Genomic DNA, 16,649 nt, shown 5'->3' with positions numbered 1-16,649 from the left:
CACTCTGAGATACACCACAACTCCACTTTCTTCAGAGTCGTGAGAAGTTTTCGGAGGCTGGGAGGGGACGACAACAGCAACCAATCAGAACAGAAATATGAAATTCTGAGCTATGGTCAATAACCGAAAATCATTCGCCCATTTGTATTCAATAAACGTGCAGTAGCAAGAGGTTAAAGCCAGTCTTCAACTGCACTTCCTTTCAATGATAAGTCATGAAACCGTCTTATAAACTATGTCGCACAAGCTAATAGTAGCTCACTTAGTCAAGACATTTCCTGCCCCCGGCCGCTAGTCCACACTTACTACTTACTTCAGCAATGGTCGTAAATTTACTTACGATGACAAATTACAAACTCGTAGACATATTTTATGAAACAATTTGTGTATTCATACAGTAATGTAAAATCATAGGAAATATCAGGAAACTTCATATCTGAGCCAGTTTTTTCTATCGGTTGATTACTTCATTTAAGGAAAATATTTTCTGCTCCTAAGCACAGGTTTTCTCGTGCGCCTCCCCTCCCCCTACGAACAGCTACCTCGAATGTCGTAAGGACACAGAGTTACAAAACTTAGACGCGTCAAGAATTGAAGCAGACAGAAGATGTCGTTTAGCGCTGATCACAGATCGAAGAAAATGTTACGTCACTCAGTTTAAATTTCTAAACACAAACTGCCAAGGTTTTCTCACGCGGAAACATTTGACTGTGCGAGGAAAATATTTTAACAACCAACCTGAATAAATAATATTCCTCTAGCATGCAAAGAATCAATTCTCTACTTTCGATAAGTGAGTGTTCCTCGGTACCTCACAAATCCATGAAAATTAATGAGCACATATTCAGACGAAAGGGCAAAGAAGTGACTTATCTATCACTTACCTTAATGACGCAGATGCTGAACCAGGAGGTCTTCCTCGTCACAGCAGCAGCAATTTCAGGAGTTCATCAGACATCAAAACTTCAGAAAAATCAGCTTCACTTCCAGTCACAACAGAGACACTTAATAACGAAACACTTTTCTTTTTTAAACAATTAAAAATTATTGAAATTGTTATTGTAACGAAGCGAGAAGCCCTAACCCTGCGTACAGCGCCACGACCGAATATAGAAACACAACGAAAACAAAACACGCACTCAATTGACAGTCGCGACACAAACCGCGCGGTGCAAACAGAAACATGGCGGTTTCACACGCACATTACAACTTTCTCTCCTTCTTCACCTCGCAATAAACATAAGAGCGCAAACGCCCTCTAAATAGGAAGCCGTGGGCAAGTTTTATCTTCCTTAACCAATATTTGTTTCCGAGATTTGGTTACTTGTGCGATAATCTTCCAACGTTCCCAGGCTATAAACACAGCAGGCCTTGTCTTCTCTGCACTTTATCCTGGGATGATGATTTTTATACTTTTTACTGGATCTACGTAGTTTTAATGACCACTTTATGGGCGCTGGACGAGGTTTTCCATTTGTTCAAAGTGGCAAAACACAATTATATTTCATGACGACTGCTACTTGCAAACGAAACACTTGTTCTCGCAGTGGTAAGTAGTGTTTAATTAATTGGTTCCTGTAGTAGTCTTTTCAACAAACATGTTATTTGACTCAAAGGCGAGAGGTAATTGTGCTAAACGGTTTCTACTTGTTTGTTATGCTATTCACCTTGCTGGCAGATAATCGTAGGACCGCAAATTTATATTCTCGACCTGGAGCAAGGCCTAAAATCCGTACCGATATGTTTGATTACAGAGCTCCATCACACACAAATGAAGTCGTAAGAGAGGAGCGTCCACTCAGGTCTACAGCCGCCGCCCTGACACGCGCCAAGACAGTCTAAAGTTCTCTCGAAACCACGCACTATTATTTCTTCACCGCCACAATGGTGTATTCGTGCACCCCGTCGCTGCTACAGTTCTGAGTCTTTGGTTCAGCCTCCCTTCATCACTGTCAAAAGAAAAGAAAATTAATATTAAAACTTCACATGACACGGAATAACAAAGTCGATATATCGATTTAGATTAAATATATAAACATGTATACGTCTTAAAGTTGCCTTCAAACAGAATCAGAGGAAATTCGACTACGACAACTTAAATGTTTCACACAAGACAAACAGCGAAGTGTAAACAACGCTAAATTCTGTTTTATTAACTGTCTATACCTGAAGAAAGAATGGAAGTTTGCAGACAGACTCTGGCTTATTGTATTAAAAAGAGAGCAGAGTTCGGAGCAGGATCCATATAGCTTTTTCTCTCTCGCAGTCACACACGTTTACAGGCTTTCTGCTAATAATATTCCTTCTTCGCAAATTAAGTTTACGTCCTGCAATCCAACAGCAAAATACAATTTACCTCTTAGGGTCGAACCACGACTACAGACTGTAGATTTTATAGCTTGCAGTTTCAAATGTCATACGCAGATTAATTATAATTATTTCGGGAACTTTATTTCTGTAGAACAGACTCTGACTAGGTCGGAACGATAAAATACAACCTCAAAGGCCTGTTTGCAAACCTTGATTTAACCTTATCAATACCACGTTATATCACTCATTTCTGGGATAATTTAGGAAATATATGAAAACATTAGCCCGTCTCACACACAACAAAATAGTTTTATATGCGTAAATATTAACAGGTTTACCATACAACATAAATACAAAATAAAAATAATATTTATTTCTTACGAGTAACATCATCAGATTCGTTTACAGTACACGGTTAAAAGACAAGCTGCTTTTCATACAGACTAATGTAAACAATATCTTGAGAAGACTTTTCGTGATCAGAGGTACAGTCACTGCTTGTAATTCCAAGTCCAACGCGATTAAAATCGCTACATATACAATTACAGTATTAAAATATAAGATGAAACAACGATTGGATCCAACTGACAGTCAGTACTTATCGCGAGCATTCTCAACAGCGAAAAGCGTCCACACTACGCCTCAACACACAAGTGCGTCATCATATTCGCCGCCACTCACGGGCGTCTCCGAAACAGACTTAAATCTGCACCGAATGCAAGAACACGAAACAGCAAAAATAATTATATCATCACGAATCTTCGAAACGTAAAGGATCGATAATCAGTTGACTGACAGCCCCCAGCCCCGTCCCTTAAGCACATACACGTATTTGTAATATGTGCATTACCACAACACATGTTTATCGCGGAGGATACACCTCGTTGCCCGGTGGTACACGACTTCCGTACGAAGTGAACACACTGAACACGAAATGGGAACATCGCCTCTACCCAAATGTTTCATTTCCCACGGCATTTACGACCAGTCTGCGCGTGGTGTGGGGTAAGCACTTAAAGTTGGGGAGGAAATTACATTATGGTCCATATCGGGCAATTGTAACCCTCAATTTGCCTCGAAGCTCGACCATCAGATTTCTAGACAATTGGCAATGACACAGAACACTCTCCTTGACATCCACGAGCTTTAGGTACAGAAACAATAAGGATGAAAATAATTAATGACAAATACTGAGCAGTGGCACGAGCGGGCCTGTACATTTCCAACCGAGTAACTACTTTATTAACCGCAATACACTCTCCACCGATCAATAAATTCCACGGACAGAGAAGAAGCTATTGGTCAGTTGGTGAACATATTTCTCGCCTTTAATCACACCCGAAGAATCACTGGTGTGTTCACAAAAGCACGCAGACTGTCGCTAAGCCGAGGCGGATGAAGGCCAGAGCATCAGTGCGGTTAGAATCTTCCCGTCTGTACCCAGTAGCAAGTGTCTTGCCTCCTGGTTTTCCGACCAGATAATACACGCTTTCATCGTCGCCCCCATGCGTGCTGCATTACCTGACCATCGCACCTTCCTTCATTTCATCGTCTCAATAATACGTCTAGTTTGAAAACACAACTTTATCTAAAGTAATGAAAATGACGACAAATTAATGAAGAAAATTTTCATTTTTCTTTAGAATCCGTGAAAGAAACTTGGTGATTCACAAAGTAATTGTTTAAAATAAAACGTATAGATGCAGGCCTAATTAGGAACATGTAGTATTAGACACCTATGATAAACGTTTCACAACGCCAATGGCGTTTTAATTCCATTAGAGCGAAAGTAACAAGTATTCTTTCGATAACCCCAGGAAGATGACACGTATTCTGTCTACTACCTGCTGATTCTCTGTTACACTTACGCTCTAATGTCATATTTATGCTTTATTCTATTAACGCTACTCTTGTGGTCAATCACTGCCCTCGAAACTGGTCCCTATTTTATTTATATTAATTTTCTGGAATTCCGCTAAACTTCATAGCCCTTAACCACATTTTAAATCGCGAAGTTTATGAAGTTTAATGAGGTCATTTTCATGTAGACAGCTACATTTTGGAAAAGAAATCAAACTTCGCCTCTTGGCTGTCTCTCAGCTGTAAGAGGGCCCAAACCACCTGACCCACGTCAAGAGAACTCGATAATGCAACCAACATTCCTCTCTCTAAGGACATTTGTATTTTGAGTTCAATTATCATAACAGCGAAGCCACTTTAGTTAAACATAGAAATTAATATTTCAGCACTAAAGATGGTCCCCGAAACGTTGGACAACCGACAACACTTACTGCCCCAGAATATTTCATTGAATAAAATTGTTTGTTATCTTTACCCCACGTTTTAGAACTGAGTAATGAAATTATTTAATACATAAGATTTTCTGTGTGGTGCACGGAAAGTTACTCGCACGGCATTTCAGAAAACTCACAAAGGGAATTAAGAGCGGCCCAATTTAGCTTTAACTTTCACCACATTCTGTAAGAGAAACTTAGACAAAATTCAGTTTCTTCTTAGCAACACGGGCAAGCTAATGTTTAATGCAGAGCGTTCAAAAAATATTAAACACGCAAAAGGAAACAATATCGCGATATATTACACGACGCTGTATCTTTCACAAGTATCTCAAATTAGGCCGCGACCCTTTACAATTACTCAATCATTCTGTCATTATAAGTTACGTAGTCTGACACAATGACAGTGTCGTTAAACAAATCATGAGCTTAAAAATACGTAAATAAATAAACAATATGAGTAACAGCGAGGATTTCTTTTAATGTTTCGGTAATAATAAAAGTGTAAAATACTAACTCAGGGTAGTTTCTTTAGCATCGGAATTAAATCCACATTTTTGTTATTACAACTAAATACGCAAATTTATAGATGAATACAAATATTTATGTTTACTTCTCCAAGACACGCCACTGATCATCACCAGAAGGGACTTGAGCCCTCGCCCAGAAACTGCTCTAAATCCTGCTTATGAAATTCGTAATCTCTGAACTTCGTACTTCACACCTACGGGCGCTCCAGCGGAGGTTTGGGGGAGGGGGAGGGGAGAGACCAAGGAGATGAACTCTTAAAATTCACCAACTTTACTCAGCCAAATAAATCAAGCTCGTTGTTATCGGAAGAAGTTCGTCTCGTCTTCTCATTTTGAATATATTTTTTAAAGCTTTAAAAAGGTTCATAACGAAACAAGTTTTCGCCGTTCGTGAAAAATCCAACTCTAACTCTGAAGCACGTAATATGTAATACTGCACCAAGTCAACGCAACAGAGTTATTCTTTAGAATCTTATAGTCGCTCAGCTAGTCAAGAAACTCCCCGCCCTTTTTTGTGAGATCCAAAAAGTTCATCACCACGCTCACAACAGCCTACTGTAGGTCCGCAAACCTCAGACAGATCGCACCCTCCAACCTTACTTCCTTAAAACACATTTTAATAAAATTTAAAGAGTCCAAATTATGGAACTCCAGTTTCGTCGTGACACAAACGCGGTAAAGACGCACGTGTTGGGTCGGTCTCCACGAACAAACACTGAGGGTGCACCTGGCGATTGAATTCGACACTCGCAAGCAGACGCCACATCCGACTGAATTATATATATTAAAAATTACACGTATCACCGCCGAGTGTGCAGAATTACTTCTGTTCGCTGCTTTCATGAACGCCAAAAGTTGCTAAGAAAAAGTCAGCCGTCGGTCCAGCCCCGGTTCCGTTCCTGCAGCGAGGACTCGCGTTCTTCCATATTACTTTAAGTTCGTGGAGATTAAATAAAAAGTCTGAGAAAGTTACTTCTTCGCATTTATGGCGTGTTTATTACTCCCACAACTTTGCATTTATATGGGACTTCAAATCTGATTATCCAAAGCGAGAAGGCAACACTGAAACAGCCCTAATCAATTCTTTTGATACCTGGTGTACGAGGATAATCCACCAGAACATAAAATAAACTTCATTAGACATTCAGAAACGTGAAGGCGTACGTCCGGCAAGGCGATTCAGAAGTACATTCGGTCTGAACGGTACTCGAAGCTCGAAGGCTGACATAAAACTGCTGTCGCATTTGAATATCTACGACGAAACTTACGTAAAAGTGACGTTTAATGTATCCAGGGTTCACCGTCGCTCTCCGCTGTCTGCAATACCGAGTGAAAAGAAATATATATAGGGAGAATTATCAAGCGGTCACGACGGACTGTAGACAGAGGACGGTCCTCAATTTCGGCGCCGAGAGGAGGAGGGCGAGGTTATAACCATTCACTGTGAAGAGACAAAACGAGAACAGTGCTGAGTTTCGTGTTTCGGGTCTGGTCATCAGAAGACGGGACGAATCATTATTATATTAATGTGATTCAAACATCCTTTCGAAATGTTTCAAAGCTGAAATATCTGTGATAAGCAGTAACTGTATTCACGAGAAAAATTCTTTCATCCTACCGCCTGCTATATAAAAACCCGTAAACTGTAATTTGGTCTCTCACGCTACGCGATGCACCCAGATTCAGTTTTTTAAAAACAGATTATTTAGAGAATGTTTGGACCGAGAGAGATAAAATGACAGGCAGGTAGAGGGTAGCTGCGCCCCTCACCGAATACTATTAGGATTATGACGTCACGATGGGCGGGTACGTAGCACGCATGATGAAGACAAAAATACGTAGGAACATTCAGTTGGAAAAGCTTAATTGAAACAGGCAATGTACAAAAAAGGTACGCGTGGAAGCTTAATGTTATTATACCTTACAACAACTAGATTAATTAATATGAGAAGTATATTAATTTTCCCAGGGTAAGATCCTATGACAGACTTCTGTTTTGACGGCAACGAACGTTGGAGATTCAAGACAAGAAAATTTTATATTTTCTAAAAAAAATTGTAAAATTCTGTAGGAACACTTTGTAAAATGGCGGAATGAAAGGACATATTGATGCCAGGATAACGACTAACGCTGTTACACTACAGCAGCGCAGGGTGACCTGGTCCTATTACCACAAAAACAATAGCGTACTCCACCGGCGTACTCCTCTTTCGCTAACACACTCTTCGCTATTCTGCATACTTTACTGACTTTAATGTTCATTTATTGCAAATATGATAGCAACACAAATCTCACATTTGCACTGTACAAGCTAAAAAAAAATACATATATTCTTACGTGTCCATTTACAAAAAAATTTCAAATACAATTTACAGACCTCGCCGAAATCCATGGTGGGCCCATGAGCAGTACGGCGTCTGATTCATGGCACTTTAGAGTTACGACCGTGAACGTGAGCGATTTCTGTCATCATCCCGTGAGTGGCTTCAAATCGTCTCTTCACGTGGCAGGAAACGTGAACCGAGTTAATGCCCTACCGATGGGACGCACAGCTGAGACACTTTCCACCACGGGCTTGTTTCAAGTGGAGAGACAGGACCATAATACTTCAATAAAATTCATTCATTCCAACGCTCACTTCTTAGGACAACATTAAAGATCACGTTACGTAAAAACATAGCACATTCTTGTCGTCTATTTCAAACAGCGCACACGCGAAAAACGTTGCATGAACCTGGCATAAACGACAATGAGATTAAACGTGGGTTGGCAGACCGAACCCACCCCATGACAGAAAAGGTAACCATTGAGATTAAACATTTAAATGTTAACATTTACATTACCTTCCGCCGTGCAACCACGTCGAGGCAAGACTTCTTATACTGCATAATAACCCCAAGATCCTTATGACGACAAGGAACCTAAACACTTCAAGGTCCTTTTTGCACAGGACAACGCGCTGTTCTAGACCGTCGACGTAGTCCTGGGCGTTCTAAGAGTCGAAGAAGTGGACCGCGCCAACGCTCGAGCCGGGGACTAGCACAGTATCACACGACGTATTGGATGGCTGAGTTCGATTCCCGACAGAGGCACTTTACCGTCCCTTGACTACGCTTCAGTCAGCTATCGACAGCGTACCTCCACGCCACCTTCACGTTTTCAAGGCTGTGCCATTCTATGAAACAATGCTACCGAGTTGTGTCCATAGCGACTGAAAACTAAACGCTTCTATCTTCCTGATACTGCCCCCCCCCCTCCCTCCAAATTCCTTGTTTGTGTCTTGTTCTTAATAAGAATTCTTCGCCAACCGATCTTCACTGTCAGCATGATTCCTAAATTCTTGAGCTGTAAACTCCGGCGCGTGTTTCATTGGTTTTCCAGGAAACATCCCTTCGCAAGAAGACGTTGTTATGGCGCCTATAAAATATCCTTTAAGCCCGCCACATACGTCCTCATTTATTTTATCCTGCTCTGCACTCGCTCACAGCAAACTCAGAGGAAAGAGGTACAGAAACGTGCTCTTTTAAATACCTTCATTGCAGCTCTGACAATTTTCAAGTGAATCGCAGTGCGAAATGGTAAACAGCTGAAATGGAACAGATTCTAAAGTACTTACTTTACAAAGGAATTTGACCATTAAAACGGTAATTTTTGGGGGGGTTAAGGCGTTTAATCAGGGATGCCAGTTTAAAGGAAATGTATACTTTTAAAACATTTACATTCTCACAAAAAAAAAAGTTACAGAAATCTCAATTAGACACTTCTCTGCGTTCCAAGCGTTCGTCTCGTACAAAGGTCTGCTCAAAGAATTTGTCTCAAATAAAAAACTGAAAATGTGGAGGGGCTGAAGGTCTCAGAACTCAAATTCATCCTGGAATCGTAAATATCCGAGTAACATGGGACATCTAACATATCTGGCCAATGTTAATTCTACTATAATTAATCGAGGAATATTCCATTGGTTTAATTATTTATCTGCAGTGCAGATATTTCTTTGCCTTCTGTCAAAACCTGTAACAAAGTTTATTAACAAATGATGCTTAGCCAGTTATACGAAAATGTTCATTATCCTCCGCAGTGATCAGTTTGAAACAATTATGCCAATGAACTCAACCGAAATGAATTTCGTTTCAAATTTCATTCCCTTCATCCGCGTGAATTTTCACTTTCATGCATTCGCAGGACAGAATTGCTTTCCCCACAAGACAGTTGCCGAAGCACTTGAAAATATGTCAACGTTCAAATACTTGTGACCGACAGAATTAAATTAAAAGCATATTAAATTCGCGGAACGCTCGTACCCTCGCGGATCAAAGCGTTATTTATCTTCGCGTCTCGCACCTAAAAACACAAAGATTAAAATACGCATAAATATAATTTAAATTGTTCTTTTGTATGGTTAGGAAACACAGTTTCGCCCTAACGGAAGAGCTTGGTTTCAACCTGTTTCAGAAATTTTAAATATGCGGACTTCAGACATGAAGTTACACGGACTGGATTCATCTGGTTTAGGTAAGAAATTGCTGGCGGGCTGTTGTGATCACGGTCATGAACTCTTGGCTTTCTGATTAGTTGAGTGACGGTTGGCTTCTCGAGGTTAGATGAAGTTTTTATCAGCTACGTTTCTAAGTTTTCATTTCTGCTGTTGCTTCTTAAATATTCATTAATATTATATTGATATTGGTATTAATTTCCTTCCTTCCCTCTCTTCAATGCAGATACTTAAACTCCCTTTCAAACTGCCTAAGAATCAATCCTTCCCATCGCTAATAATTATCATAATCGCAGAGGTAAACCGTGAAATCCATTTTTTGCTCTGAAGGTAGGGGGTGCGAACATTACCAGGGCAGAAACACAAGTTACGAACTGGTATTCAGCCCAATCTCTGAGTGGGACTCGAACCGAGGACAGCGCAAGGCTGGTCTGATACTATCGCATCGAACAGCCAAAGCCCTGCAATGGGTAGTGTGAATAAATGCACTGTTTCAGATCTACGAGCTGACATGACACCTCTGTCCGCCCACTGTTAATAACGCCACGGATGTCAGTCAACGACAACGCCCTATGACCTCAATGAATCCAGCAGGTGTCTTCCAGCGGAGGGCGTGCGATGGGGCAAACTCAACAGGCTGATGGGCAGAACCAGCCCATCAGCATTTCCCCAAAGTCACCAAACCGAGCAAATTTACACCGCGTTGTGTCAAACAGCTTCACGGGACGCCGTGTTCGAAACTCGACTGGCACCCCGGGTATTCTTACTCGAATTTTCGCGATGTTCAATCTGCCCAGTCGAGTGCTCGTACGGCAGCTTCGAACAGGCCACAAGGAGGCTTCTTCAGGTTCCTACGGCGCTCGAATTCACAACTCAGGATCCTTCACATATCATCATGACCTCTACACAAGAAACAGCATCGTTATATATTCTCAGAATGCTTCAAGTCTAAATTACTGCAAACACGTCAGCCTCCTAGCACTGAGTGGGTGACCACGGTTCGATCCCAGCCGGACACCTCGCCTACTCCAGTCCGTCTATCCACTTATTCAACGGTTATCACGACCTCCTTTTTTCGGGAGACAACTCGGCCTGAGCGTGAAGCTCGCACTCACCTCCATACAGTGCCGAGGCCAAGAACACTCGGAGGTCTTCGCGGTCAGCGGGAAGGAATGTTCTATTGAAGAGCTTCATCCTGAGATGCATAAAGCTGATGTCTTGTGAAGATTCCGAGGAAAGAGACAAGGACAAGTTGGAAGGTACTTCAGCGACCTTATCAACGCGATACAATCGGATTGTCTGGCGGAGTGTGAAACTGGTCGCGGGAGCCACCCACATTACAACCGTTTAGTCTTCATACGCTTCATCTGTCTGTCTGTATTTGTCAGAATTTATCAACCACGCTTTCCGAAGACGGAATTTAATTAAATCTAAATCGAGAACTGCTTAACAAACATCGACGTCGAGATTTTAATTGTAGATTACGATCGACAATCAAAGCTCACATATGATTTTCCTTTTACTTTATTTAACGACGATTAGCCAATTACAGAAGGTATAATAGAACTAGAAAATGCATTAAAGAGTGCATATGAATGTCGTGGCCTATTTGAAGATACTGTTCAGGCACTAAGTTGGCCTACTTATTTTCCTAATCGCCGAAGTTTTTCTGTACGTGTTTAAAAACACGTGGTCTAAAGATATTTCGAAGCCAAGCTTCAAATTGGCTTACACGTGTCAAATGTCACGGGATTGCGTGCTCAGAGGGAGGAATGTGCATGTGTTCTGTGCACAAAGTGAGCAAATAAGTTAGTGTTTAACCTCAGAAACTGCTGGTATTTGGATGAAGTTTGTTATCTGTAGCCTGACATCCGCGCTCATGTCGACTTCTCCTTTCGTTTCAAAAACGGCTTAACGCAAGGGGAAATAAAAATGGCGCAACGTGCTGGTGGAACGCAGGTCGTTACAACGTCTTACATATATTTTGTGCAGGAAAAGGAAGTTTATCGAGTACTCAGTTATGAAGAAATTCATTGTCTAGCTTAAGCCCGTCATTCGTACTTGTTCACAACCTCTTAAAACGTGGTAGGCAGTCTAGTTCCATAATTTCGTGACTGTCACGCGTACACAACTCACCAAAACCATTCAGCAGCGTTCTCTGTCTGACAAAATAAGTACTGAAGTCTAAACGTCTTCAGCTGTCTGTAAAGTTGATAATAAACTCTTTCCTCCTGACTTCCTTTGTACCGCAATTACGAGGCACTACGTAAAGCATCTCTGCTCTTTCGTTCGGTAATATTTCTCCAGAGAGAATGATAATTGCACCCATTAGTTAGCGAATTGATGAAATCACGTGAAACAACCACGAACACGAAACAGGAATTATCTACACATTAGGGCTGTTCTGTACACTGCAGGCTACTTGCTACTCGATCAAGAATAAATGTCTCTTTCGTAGTGGATTCTCATTAAGAGGCGTTCTTTACATGCGCGCGTAGCACGAACACCTCATGGTCACAGCATCCGACTGTCCAAAGTCTGTGCGTGCGTGCGTGTGTGGGTGACACGTTCGTGCCATCGCAGGGTTACGCTGAGTCTACCTCTTCCTTTCTGCCAAGGATTAAGCGATTTTATTCATAAAGATAATTTCAACAAAAAATCGCATTTTCGCAAGAAATAATATGAGGTTTATTAACGGGGAAGACTGTGTGTTTCTCAGCTTAAAAAATATCGCTAGCCCTTTCATCTAACCAACTCGATGAAAGAAAGTAATTCTTGTGAAGACATCCGTCACTCATGGTAGGCACGACGTCCGTCTTTTGTGTTCGCTGGAACGCGCCACTAGAGGTTTCCCTTAACGAGATAAATAAAAATTCACGCCCTGGCATCTTGTCTCATTAACATCAATTTTTTTTCGTTGTTTCTTACTAACGCATCGGCGCGCTGAATAACCTGAGCTGTTGACAGCGTCCATAAATAAATAACAAATTACTAAATACTTTTCGCAGGAAACAGACTACGTTCACGAATTCTGACAAACAACAAAAATTATCCAAAACGCGCGAGAATTATATTTCCTCATCCTCAATTAATAATAATAATAATAATAATAATAAAACTGGAACTCTCTCAAAGTCACTCAAAAAATATTTGGGGCCAACATCCCGGGCGAACAAAACATCAGGGAACTTCAGAAAACAGCCATTCTAGGAACATCGTCCATCATTCGAAAGACGCTCATGTAAAATATATAATGCCTCAAGCGAAATCTGTTTAATGAATGTAACACGTATTAAAAACAAAAAGTATTTCGGAAATACCTGCTGCCCTATGTACCTCAGGGGCAAGGATTGTCTCAGGTACATAGAAGTAAATGTCCTGTAAAATGGTGAATAGATGGAATAATAATTTTAATAATAATTATGATAATAATAATCTTTAAGATATAAAATAATAATCTTATTTTTGAAGCGCACTAAACATTCTGTCTCCCGTTCTCTGCATATTATTACAGGCCACTGGACGTATCTTCCTGATTAAATAAGAGCAGATTTGAAAGGTCCCAGCCAACTTTTACTGACAAGGTCCTGTCGCAGTTCATTCGGTGTCGAACGGAAGTCCTCAGATTCAAACAGCACTAGGATAACAACTTTTACTATGAAGACGACAGAGCTGTTTGCAGATTTAAACACCACATGGATTCAAAAGTCGCATAATTGTGTCGAATAACCAACCAAAAAGCGCGTGCAGAATCTTGCGGGGAAGGACATTTTGAAAGACTGACACAGATGCAGGAAGGTGACACTGAAATGGATCCTAGGGGAAAAGTTTAATGTCCATTGTGAACTACATTCAACTCGTTTAAGATCGGGTTCAGTGCCAGAGACTGTGTAAAGTCTGGAGACCACGCGGCCAAACATTCCAGAAGACAGCCATCTTCATGACTGTCGCCGTGAGAACCTAAACTTTCACCTGTGTCAAAATTACGGACGGGCAGCTTATAACGCTGCTCTGCGCGCTGCCGAATCACGTGTTTCCCTTCTTCTGGAGAATTCGATGAACGAAACGTAAACATTTTTCGCGTTATTGTAACGTACGATCCCGTGTCTTTTTATTACACCTTCCCAATTACTCGTTTCTGGTCTGATCCTGAAACAGAAGGACAGAGGGGGAGATGGAAATCGTGTTCGCAGACGACGGCCGAATAAAAAATTAATTCCTGCAGTAGTGACAACGCGAATTAGTACCTGGAGCACGTTGTCAGTAGTTATAATTTGCAGCGGCTGGCAGAACCCGCTCGTTTCTCTCTATTGAAGCCTTGTTTTACTCATTTCAGTAGCATGCAAGAGTGATTTATAGTACACACACACACATGTTCCGGTTAAACGAAAATTACGTCATGACTGAGAATTTCCGAGTTTCTGCGCACTTTTCCTCGTTCTTTAATTCGTTCGCATGTATATTTCAGGTTGGATATTTTGTTGGTGCAGGGATCTTTATGAATTTCTGGCTTTCTGTATCGCTGAATGAATTTTTTTTATCGTTTAATTTGGATGTCTGTGGGAGAAGCTGCTGTGACATTTTTAAGCCGTGCACCGAAAGTTCGTCGGATAAACTTAAAAATAATTGTGCAGTGTCTCTCAGGATTGTCAGTCGCTCACTGGCCGGTATTCGCCAACTAACCTTGATAAATATTTGGGCTACACGCCACGGTTTCAAAAGAAATAGCTTAAAACTTTTCTCTTACAAAAACACTCGTACATCCGGATCTAGAGCAGGCTGCGTCTTCACAAAATAACAGCCCAGAAACACACCTCCATGTAGCAGCGTCCATCTAGACGAGCTGAGAGTGCGTTCAGCTTATCAATACATGCTCCGCCACAAAAATAATTTGAGGGCTCATTCCCGTGGTAACCAGAGTCCACCGTTGACCCGGATTCCGAGTCAGATGAATCCAGCCCACATTCTCGTACTCTACTTCCAAGAGATCCCATTTTAATATTATCCTCCCATATACGCCTACGTCTTCCTCCCAGCTGAAGTTTGGAAAGCATTTCTCATCTCGAAACGTAAACACAGGTCCAAAGTGAGTTGTAATGACACTCAGCAAGAGTGACGCAGATTTTAAATTTCTCGAGCTGCGTGCTTCTAAAATAAGTGCCATAACTCTGATTCAGTCTGATTTCTATCGTACAGAGGGCTGTGAGTTTCTTATAGAAAATACATTTTCAGATATCTCTACATGTGCCAAAAAGGCGGGGGCAAACGTTATTAATTAGTAGTGTGTATTACAATTTCCATGCGATCCGCCACTGCGAGTTAGCTATAATACGTAAGTGCCAGGAAGTTTAATAAGCCTGCCATTTATTACAACCATAGCTTGTCAAATTATAGATTATATCTCCTACCACCGCAACTTATCATTAATTATGCACGCATTAAGTCACTGACGAGCACAATTATTTTTATCCGTTATGATATATTTTTTTAACTGGAAATATCTGCAGCAGCCGCCACTGCTCCTTGTCACTGATGACGTGAGAATTTCGATGGAGATGGATCGTTACTGTACGTGATTCGTCGTCAGTCAAAAGTCACGCTGGCCTAACATTAGAGAGGAAGATTGGGTCGGAGAACCTTCTAAGACGGAAATTCGCAGAGACCCGTTCATTTGGGTAAAAGAATTTGCGCACGGACACGCCGCATCTTTTCACTTTCGTGACTTACGGCTTCCGTGTCATCAGCGAAATTGTTTTCAATTTTTCTAGAATGATTATTATTAGTGGGGCAGAGACCACCTGGAAAATCATATGGTCGATGAGACGACCCTACAATTTTGGTTTTTACAACTCAGCGGTTCATTGACGTGTCTGTTACTGGAACGTATTTAGGGTTAATTCAGGGTCAATCCGCACCATCGCTTGAAATTATTCTTCATCCAGGATTTCCTACTAAAGTCTCGAACCACCGTGAGCGCATTAACACCTTATGGTCCCGTCTATGTCTGTCTCTCTGTGAATTCGGCCCAGGTGTTTTTGGCAGTGCTGTTCAAATGCATTACCGCTATGTCAGATTATTCGGTAAGTTCATTATGAAAATGGTGACTGTTTATTGTGGGAAAGAGACAGAACCCATAAATTTACTCTGTGGTTGGAATGTTGCGTTAGTGACCATTAACGTGGGTGAGTGACGTGGTACGGAAACAAATCGAGTTAGAGAATAATGCAGGCCTACCAACCGTAGGCTCTGGATGACAGGAATGGAGTAGCTCGGTGCAGTCTGCGAGTCTGAAAACGTAAACGTCAAAAGCCAAGTGGTAACTGTATGTACCACCGCCTTTAACGGCTCTGTAACACTGTATTCTGCCCACATTTCTCCCAACTTCGCAGACATCTCACAGAGTTATACAAACACTGCTTTCATCTACATACTTCGGAACACACAGCCTCTCGTACGAAGCAAACATTCACAGCAGTTTGAACCGCGAACATCAACTCAGTCTGTAGACTTCCAAAAGAAGCAGGCAGGCCGGCCTACACCCGTAAGAAACCAAAGGGTTCCTCCAGCATCCCCTCCAGTATTCCCTCATGTCAAATGTTTGTAACAAAGCTTTTGTTCGGAATGTCTGCCAAGCACCTAACTTACAATTATCATGCCTGGTTCACTAATGTCTGTAGACAAATCGTGTTAAACTACTTTGTTAGGTGAAGTAAACGACCATGAATTATAATGAATACACAATTTCAAAGTTCAGTGGTAACTATGCGTACCACCTGCTTTAATAATCAACATCTCTGCATATATTTTGTATGGTTCTCACAGTAAATACGTGTTATTTCCTTAAACAGACCTAACAAACTGGTCTTTATGGTGGAGACGCGTCGCGTTTTCTTTGAGGTAGGGACTGGAGTTTTAAATATTATTCACACTTGCTTCATCTCCTAGCTACCCCTCCAACCAAGGATTTTTTAAAGACAACTTCCCCGTCAGCAGCAAAAACCCTTCGGCTGAACTCGTCAGGTC

The 16,649-nt window shown here is 41.3% G+C and overlaps 1 protein-coding gene across 4 annotated transcripts in view; it reads right to left on the bottom strand.

The window, feature by feature from the left end:
- LOC110836787 (uncharacterized) overlaps positions 1–16,649 on the bottom strand; it is a 648,071-nt gene that overhangs the window by 518,456 nt on the left and 112,966 nt on the right. For all 4 annotated transcript variants that reach the window (XM_087340435.1, XM_087340440.1, XM_087340434.1 and 1 more), the window contains one exon: positions 885–1,949. The gene's annotated coding sequence lies outside the window, so the exon portion shown is untranslated. The remainder of the gene's footprint in view (positions 1–884; positions 1,950–16,649) is intronic.

This window comes from Zootermopsis nevadensis, unplaced genomic scaffold, assembly GCF_977971745.1.
Source record: "Zootermopsis nevadensis isolate Lab colony 2312 unplaced genomic scaffold, Znev_1.0 Znev_ptg000061l, whole genome shotgun sequence".
NCBI lineage: Eukaryota > Metazoa > Arthropoda > Insecta > Blattodea > Termopsidae > Zootermopsis > Zootermopsis nevadensis.
This window is presented reverse-complemented; position numbering and strand designations above follow the sequence as displayed.